General features: G+C 33.9%; 1 protein-coding gene across 1 annotated transcript in view; it reads right to left on the bottom strand.

Annotated features, from left to right (window-relative positions):
• Window positions 1-9670, bottom strand: part of LOC128681027 (serine/threonine-protein kinase MARK2-like) — a 79672-nt gene extending 70002 nt beyond the window's left edge. The window contains exon 1 of the mRNA XM_053764543.2: window positions 9406-9670. The gene's annotated coding sequence lies outside the window, so the exon portion shown is untranslated. The remainder of the gene's footprint in view (window positions 1-9405) is intronic.
• Between the last annotated feature and the right edge of the window lie 499 nt (window positions 9671-10169).

Consider the following 10169-nt stretch of genomic DNA (forward strand, 5'->3'; position numbering starts at 1 on the left):
GTTAATTTTTTACTCTGACTCCGGGCGTCGTAGCTCCGAATGAAACTGTCAACATGTAAAGATGCAAGAGAAAGAGATAGTCTCACGTGTACTTCTGACTATTATCTCAACCATATGGTCAAGTAAAACACTTAACAGAAAATATTTTACTTCAACAGCTTAAACATTGTTCCTTTAAAAGCCTACGCTAGAAAACCGTGGGCGAGTCTTTACGTGGGTGATGGTCTGTCTTATATCTATTGCATTAAAGTTTAAAACGGCTTAGCAAATTTTTAGAAACAATAAACAAGTTGAATTAAACTTTATAACCATGTGATAAGTTTACAATCTAATTGAGAGAAGAAAAGAAGAACAGGTTGAGAAGAAAGATTTCTCGGAAATTTACAAAATTTAATATATACTTTTGATAGTTTTGCAAGCGGTTTCTATAAGGTATGTCAATGACATTATAAAAATACTGTTTAAATGTGACATATACTTATGAAGATTGAAGTATCACATAGAATGTGCGAAGAATCCCATAAAAATCTATAAAGTTTTCTATATAAATATCATAGTATCTAATGAATTAATCATTTTGGTGCTTAAAATCAATAAATAGCATGCTATATTAGACATAAAAAAACTGAAATATTTAATACGTATAATATCACATTTACATACTAATTTATATTTATTCTAATAGAAGAAATATTTACGTTTTTAACGAGAGAACTTCAAAATCGAGGACCGATTTTAATGAAAATGGACACAGTATTAGCTTACTTACCTTCAGGATTTAAAACAGACACACCTAATATAAGGCGGATAAAGTCAATCGCGGTTTCTAGTCTAATATAATGACTGAAAGTCAGTACACCAGAAAAACAACTATTAACGGAAGAAATGGCTAATAAAAAAAATCAATTAATTTTTGTTCCAGCCTCATTTAGGTTGTACTAATTATATAACCGACCGAGCAAAAATAAAAATGGCAAATATCATCTCTCATCAATTTAAAATTATGACATTGCCTGAAATATAAAAACGTTGTTATGCAAAAGGCAAGTTTGTAGACGAAATAAATAAGCGTAGCATAATTTATGCTTATTCAAACAACATTATGGTAAAGACTGGCGAAACTCATCACTTCACTCGGTCATACACGAGTCATAACAAAATGTACGACATTTTACGTAACCGTGTTTGTTTTAGATAAACAATAGATGTTTGCAAATTCTGAATGGTACGCGTTCTCTTTAGATAAGACGCGTTGGTATGACAAAATAGATAGACAACACTCAACGGCCCACACTAAACACTGAGCTTGTATCGCGGGTCCGAAGGACACAAATACAGAAACTGGTACAACACACCTAGAATAGAAAACAAATATTTGTGGTCATAGATATATAATTATTTGGGAGTTTACTTTGGATAGAGATGATTGGAAATTGGAAAGAGATAGAGGAAACCTTCGCCCTTGGTGACAGTTGACAGTGACAGGTTAAAAAAAAAAGATGATAAACTATCATCTGATACTTTCCTAACACGGTAATCGCCGCTGTTGATAAGTAACTAAACACCTATAACTATGCCACTTTCAATTCGAAACTAATGTACATAAATTATCCAGACACAAATTACACCCAATAAAAAATCGACAACTAATGATAGACAGAAATCAAAGTTGTCAGACACAAATCTATATCACTTAAATCAATTTAATTACTTTAACACTGATCATTAATTATTGTTAGAGGATATTAAAAATAAGACGCCCCATATCGAAATAAATACGAATACAATTAGATATATCCATATATGGTCGTCCAAATCAAAAATGACCTTATGGTGACTAGCACTTAGGTCTGGTATTGGAACAACGGCAATAAAGACCTAAGTGCTAGTCGCCATAAGGTCACTTTTGATTTGGACGACTACATATGTTGAGAACCATAGACCCATGAAGACTAAATAGGGTGGTTCGCAGAGCTGAAAAGGCTGCGGTGAAGTTTGTTGCGCAGCTTCTTCTTCACCTGCGCTTTGGAAGCCGGCAGTAGACTTAGTTTAAGTAATTTTTGACGTCAATAAGTGATGTATATCATCCTAAATTGAATAATGAATTTGAATTTGAATTTGAGCATTTCGACCGCTGCGACTGCGCTGTCATTACGATCAGTCAATTTTCTTGGACAAGGCATCATTTCTTAAATCAATCGTTGTTCATAAAATTTACATTACTACAGCTCAGATTAATAATTTTACAGTTACAGTAAAGATTAATAAAGTCAGATACTAAATTATCTTTGGTAAAATTTGAAAAATTGCAATGACAGCGCTGCCGCAGCGTTTGAAACGCATTGAGAAACACCCAATAACCAAAGCATGATGAAGACAAATATTAAGGAGGTGATTTTTATCGTGAGGACGCTGGACTCTGAACATCCAATAGGAATGAAGCCAATGTACTTGCACCACTTATAGACAGAATAGGATAACCTAATGTTAATACTGGAGGAAAACCAATCGCTTAATATATTAATTTGCATAAAATGTAGATAGAAAAAAATGTAAAGTTGTAACAGGTAATCGTATTAATAAAATTTGTCAATCGACCAGAATCACAATTCACACAGCCGATAGACACAAGAACAGGTTACACCGAAGCCTCGCCCACAGCTGCTCCAAAATGTAAAACTGTGGGCGTACTCGCAAACAGGGCTACCTGCATTAAAAGAGATAGACTCCGTGCCACGAAAGAACCCACTGACAACATCAACGTGGCCGACGTTTTCCTAGTCCCATCAATTGCCGCGGGACTTATTACTTGTACAAATTACAAGATGGCATATACAATTGGACGCTAATTGGTTGGGATATCAACGGAAAGTCTTAAGGTAGGTAGTAACCTTAATTCTATCACCACTTATGATTGCAGCCAACGTAATATTTAAACCTAAATATTATTTCTTCAAAATATGAAACTAATGAGCGTAACAGTACTTTCGTATGTAACTTCTCACCGTCTCAAAAACCCGGGTTTTTGTTTAGCTAATCCGGATTAGCTATTACATGTTTTAAAAACATCGATTTTCATGGAAATAAACATAAATAATATATATGAATTGCAAAAAAAGACCGAGATACACACCAAAAATCATTGTAGATTCCAAATCTCAAAAAGCTATGCAAATAAGTGAATTTATTTCCCAATGCAGTAGAGAACAACATTTCTGCAGCAGTGTACAACAAAGTAACACGTTTGACGTGGGGGGAAGGGGAAAGCAAGGAAAGCGGTTGAGAAAACCACAAAGATAAACCCTCAAAGAAATGCTTTGGAAAAGGAAATTTGTTTATTTTGTACGTCGATTTACTCGATTAGCATTATTCGTTATACGACTGAATATTCACAGCAAAATTGCCGTCTCGACCACAGTGAAAAGGAAATGTATTTTATCAACTAATATGTTACCGAAAATCGAATTATATTCGTAGACTTCGCTCAAATTTGATTTGATTTGAATTTTGGGAGATTCACTTGAAAATTAAAGCTAGCATGGCCTATACTCCTTATTTATTCGTGAGGAAAGCCTGTGTCCCAGCTGTGGGGACGTTAATTTACTGGTGGTTATGATCTTAGAAATCCAGTAACTTTACGTTCAGCTGACCATAGCAAAATTCGGTGGTCTCGATACAAACAGATACAAGACACGGTATAGTTTCGCTGTTTCGGAACACAATTAAACCGACGTACCGTTAATGGTCGCCGTTACTCGTCTCGCAAAAAACCTTAGCTGTTGAAGACCATAATTCAACCAAATATTGAACCTTGTTCCTAGGCGATAAGATCTATAAAGATAGAAGCAACTGGCAACTTGTAAAGGGTTAACAACTTAACACCAAGTCTCGCCAAGCTTTTATTCAGTCGGTCAGTCATTTCATTTAGAATTTCAACGACATTACTTTGATGCATGACGTTATAAACTCTACGGCTTTGGAGATTCTAATCACACTATATTACTTGAATCTCAGTACTTAAAAGATAAATTTAAAGCACTCCCTGATTGCTCCGTCATTCTCCGTTGTTTTGACGTCCGTCGACAGATCAACGCAGAATTGTATTTAGTTTCGACGTACGAACGTCACAACCATGAAAAACAACGGAGCGCAACGTGCTACATCCACGCAAGGGAGCAATGGATTCTGTCACTAGTATTAGCTAACACACTTTATGAGAAAATATTTAAAAATGAAGTCGACAATGATGCATGCATGCCTATGGTCGGAAATTTTATAGTGACGAAGACCATTGAAATGTAGAAGAAAAAGTAAGAAAGCAAACCTTGGACATTGAAGGTTTATAGCTGATGAGAGAGAGACTAAATGACGTTATATGCCATCGAGATATTACGAAATGCAAGATTATGTATTTGAATTTCATTGCAAACATGCAATATTCTAGTGAAATATTAAAACAAAAAGTTAAGTTCTCAATAAGTCCTTACAAAAGTCTAGGATCTGTATGGTTAATATTAGAATCATCCAAGTTATAACCGACTTAAGTAGAGGCGTGGTGCTGTTTACAGACAAACTGGCACAAGAGCAACTAGTAAAGCATTGTTTAACGAGTGAACGCGTGCGGCATGCTAATTAGACACACACAACATTAACACTGATCAAATTAATTGTAAAATCACTGCTATTTCCAGTGCATTAGGTTCAAGGTCTATATGGGATAATGTGTTCTTATGAGACTTAACCTAATACACTATTTACATTTTGCGAAAGCAACTTTCTGCGTAAGAATAAAACAAAATACATTTTATAGCGCATCAGTATGTCCGGTTTCATAACAAAGATCCATACAGACATAATTACATAGATACTGGTGACAGTACAGATGTTAGGGATTTACGATATTGGCAGGATTACTAGATGTGCCATTAGTTAAACTAATCTGGATTTAACTGCAATATGCTAGATGTTAATCGATATTATCGATAAAAACATGATTGAAGTATAAACACATAATACTGGTACAATGATTCCAATTTATGCAGACATCTATTTAGATGCTAGATATCTCGATAGACGTGATTATCAAGAATTCAGAGAGTTGGCGGTGCTGTAGAATGATATAAAAGGGGATATAAAAGGATTTTGATAAAATTTGGTATCCTTTTTAACAATTTCTACTTCTCAGAGATCACAAACTGGGGTGAAAGTTTACATACACGCACCCGATATATTTTGCCGATGAATACGGGTAGTCTAAACTGCGGGAAACAGCTAATAGACTATACAAGGAACCAATTTCCTGCAATGAACACTCCCCTCACGCCACTGCATGATGACATCACACTATACTATCAGCTACTATCGTTGAAGATAACACAGATAAACATATCGCAATCAAGGAAAGACACGGATGATAACGCAAACAAGTTTTGTTATGTTATTTTAAATTCACTTGGAAAACTTTGTAATGACATATTTGTACAACTGTGCGGAACAGGTATAAAACGTGCATAGAAATATAACACCATTTTAGTACCTTAACCAGAAGGTGTATTACTGAATAGAAATATGTGAGACGAAATAGTTTTGTTCAAAGTATTCGATTCAAACTCAACCGTCAGGTTTTTGTATATTTATATGGCTACATACGGTGATGTTATTTATAAATTAATTAATAAATTAATGACTACAGGATATATTATTACCTGTACATTTAAAAAATACGAATGATTATATTAAAAAATATCATTACAAGTTGAGAAATTAAATATTTTAGGATAAAACCTTGCCTTGATTGATAATGACATAGCCCACCCTACAAATAATCAAGCTGATATTAGACACAAAATAATAATATAAACCAGTTCATACATTAAAAATTACACTAGAGCTAAATGAGACAAGGCAATTAAAAATAAATTGTAAGCAAATAGAGGAACGCGTTGCCAAAAACTGCACCCACGCTTTCCTCTTACGAAAGTCATAGAAAGTACGCTCTCCCACACCAGAGACTAGATTTGTGGCTGTAGGATTGAGACATTCGTAAACAATGCATAATGTAACACTATACTGTTTTATTTCGAGGTGAAATAGACAATCGTTTAAATAATTAGATATATCATCATTTAGACGAACTCTTCATGTTTTATATTTCGTTTTTAGTTGTTAAGTTAGGAAATTGTTTCGTGTTTTTATTTGGATCTCGTAGTTTTATCATTTTAGTGGAAGTATATTAAATAAAAGACATAGCAAAAAAGGCAAACCTAAAAGTACTGGCTTGATGTCATTGAAGAAGATACGCGTATTAATGGTCTGTCAAATTTCGAGATTATCTGCTATACTTAAAAGGAGGAAAAATATGTTTCAATTTTGATATCAGCAAAACGATAAATTAGACATAAAAAATCAATTGTTTGAAGCAAAAAACCTTGACAAAAAATATAACATCAAAACAACAATGACAGCTGACTCAAACGGAACCGATTTTCATGAAAAAACTGTTGCAATATTAACAATGACTTAGAATCATGATAAGTACGTTGCATTTTGCAGACTCGATTCAACCTCGCGAATTAATTATATTGATTCAAGTTTTAAGCTAATAGCGATTGATATAATAAATTTTGAACCATATAATACAACATGATATTCTTTTGTTATTATAATATAACATGATATTCGACAGTGGACTAGTTTTGAACCTAGAGACCGGTGGCAGTTTTATTTATTCGCTCAATATTTAAATTTTAGATACAAAGGGTGAATTTAATTCCAATTCTTCAAGAGTTCATCAATATTAGTGTCATTTCAATAAATAATTTTAACCTGTTACTGTGTTACCATTACTGGGTTATGTAATCATGTATTTTCTTTTTTGTGTCATGTGATTATTGTAATTGTGCCAAACAAATCAATAAATATAACGTTGGGTAACATAAATAACTTAAACAGACTTTTCACATCTTTATGATGCTATAGACTTATCCTTAGTAATACTGCAGTGTCAACATGATCACTATAAATTGATCATGCAGAAAAGTTGCGAACCAAATTTGACCTAATCAGCGACCGCACCGACCATATTTGGACTAATTAAAAGGACCATGTCATGACCGGTATTCGTGTTTATTGTCGTTTTCCTCAATTAAGGTCGGCGCATTTTGGCAAATTTTGAAATTGTCATCGAGCCCATAAAGAGTTTTGTGAACTCCGACATAGAAAATGTTTAAATGGTACTAATATTGCGTTTATCCTTATCAAAGGCATATAAATTATGAATAGTCATGCGCGCTCCACCCCAAATTCCAATTTTATTAATCTGAATATTTACATTGAATTTGAATATTTGAAGGTTTTTTGTGATTTAGACATTGACGGGGGACGGCACAAGACATAAACCTATGATACATAACAGGCTTCTGCCAAGCAGTGGGACACGGAACTCCTATTGACGACGAAAATTCTCGCATAGGTAGTCTCAGGTGTTCCACACAATTGCCCATCAATTTTCCCGTCAAGATGTTCAATCATTCGTTTGTGTGTCAGCACAATTTAGCGTAATGTCGTGACCACAACTGTTTTCTCTAAACTATCTGTGCTGAAGAAAGATCTCCCGTTGCAATTCATATACTGTGAATTGAGAACGAAATCCATTAAGGTTTCTTCATCGTCATTACAAATCATATTGAATTGCAGTGCTTCAAAATGCAACGATTCAAAGGCAAAGTAATATATTTCTTGATTGGTGAGAAAACAATGTTCTTGGTCTTAAATCTAAGATATGGATAGTTTAAGATGATTCGTACCTTATAACAGAGAGAGACGAAAACGCAAGTGAAATCACAAATCATTCCAATCTAAGTATAACTATTTTATAAATAAATGTGATTATCAATGTATATACACTACACTTTTGACTGGAAAGTAATATTTGTCAAAATTTACCTGAATTTACAACAAAAAGAAGACAAAACTAGGTTATAATGTCTATTGCTTCTTAAGTTACCTTCAAACTTAATCACACAGTTATAGACACAATTCTCGAACTTAATTTGGGTCCAACTATGTGATATGTCTTTACATATTTATACTTCAAACGGAAAACATTTGGCCAAATCCTGGCCGTTAATATAATAAAATTTACGTTAAAGGTGATACAAGGATGAAACTTCTCAAAAACGATCATAGTTCACAACTTGGACCGCAAAATGGCGCAACACCGGACACCAAGGTCTAATAATTGCCGCCGTTTCACCGCGAAACAAAACCTCCGTGGACCATAAAAAGGGGGAAACTGTTTCCTAAACGATTATAAACCTTATTTCAACATATTAAGACGTATATTTATAAAAGTGATTCACGATTTGATATGTTACGGTTCAGTCGGAACGGCATTTGCAGGTATTTTTTAATCTTTAAATGTAAATATCAGTTAAATTTTATCAAAAACTAAGTAAGAATAGGATGGTCTCGTGTGTATGACCTTATTCTATTGTATATACAATGTAAATATTGTAAAATATCGATACTTTTTAGAAATCCTTGAAACTGAAGCAAATATAAAAAATGCAGTTCACTTCAATTGCAAGTTGAGAATATCAATGGAAAACCACATATAATTTCAAGATGAGCACAATTACCTGATTTTGATTATATTTTAGCTCTCCTTTCACTACAGCAATATTCTGTGGCAATAATATTATAGCTAAGCGTTGTAACGCTTAGCTACAATGTATTGTACAATCACAATATTAACATTTAGAATCGCATCGAATTTGACGATTGTTTAGTACTGAACATTGTATTAGTTAGCGACGTTTATTCATGTTTTATTTTAATGAATAAAATTTCATGGTCAGGTTTACTATATCTGTATTTCAAATACGTGTGTTCGTGATGAATCTTTATAGTAAAAGAAGTATTACATATACTTTAAAAAAATGTAAATCCCAGTCATATAATTGATGATATCTTGAAGATCAACAATGCCATACATAGAGGAAGTCTAATCGCAATAAACATTATTAATAGCAATTCTAATACATATATAGACTAGTAAATTGAATGCTAATATGTCAATGTGCCAACAATAATGTTAATTTTATAACGCAACCTGTAAACAGCACATAAAATTATCACGAATGCAAGCGAAATAATAGACAACCATTGGCTAATAATAATATCCAGCTTATCAAACAAGTGCCGCGATATAGATAACTTAAGGATTATATAGCATAGATAAAACATAAATGGAATTGCAGACCATACGAGGAGAAGCTGGTACGATAGACGATACTAAACAAAACGAAACAAAACTTTGAAAAATTGAAAGCCTGCTCTGAAACGTAAAAAACCAGTCAGAGACGATCGATCTACGAAATTTCTATACAATAAGAGGTAAGCGACCTTTGGTGGTACTGAATCTTAGTACACTATTACAGTCACTGTATATCCACGTTATTACTTGAACCAGCGGAGCGGGACGCAACGGTATCGCCTTTTCCGTGCACAGATGAAAAAAAAAACTATCACAATCACACACGAATAATGAAACGTCACTGATATACACACGTTTCACGTTCAATTCACATCACTGGGATTATCGTTTCTTTTTTGGAGATCGGGAAAACGGCGACACGGGTGTCGCGCTCGGCGGTTCGAGGCATACTGAGGTGGCATTTGTGCGCAAGCGCTGCCCGCCAGTTTATCAGCCTTCGATGGAGGGAGAGGCCCGAAGAAAAAGGCTTGCACGTGATATTAGATAAAAAAGTAGATACAGTTTTTGTAATGAACGACAGATTTTAAGAGGAATAAACTAAAAGTTTTTGGTAATGACATGAATATACATACAGTATTGAGTCATAGAGAATCCGAAACGGGATTCAATGTGAACGATGTGTGTTCGTGCCATGTTTTTATTTCCATGATTAGACGCATCTTATTAAGCCAAAACGTGCGTCAAACAAAACATTAAAATAAATAACCAAAATTTGTCAAGGACATGAAACAATTGCGAAAAACGCAGTGTTGAAAAGTTGACTAATATTAATTATATAATGATGAATATGATAACGAGTAAATGAGCTAATTATAACTATCGAAGAGACAAAACTCTAGGCCAAAGTTCGCGAGGTCACGATCTACAATTATAAATCAAATGAAATCAAAAC

Source organism: Plodia interpunctella, chromosome 26, assembly GCF_027563975.2.
Source record: "Plodia interpunctella isolate USDA-ARS_2022_Savannah chromosome 26, ilPloInte3.2, whole genome shotgun sequence".
NCBI classification, from domain to species: Eukaryota; Metazoa; Arthropoda; class Insecta; order Lepidoptera; family Pyralidae; genus Plodia; species Plodia interpunctella.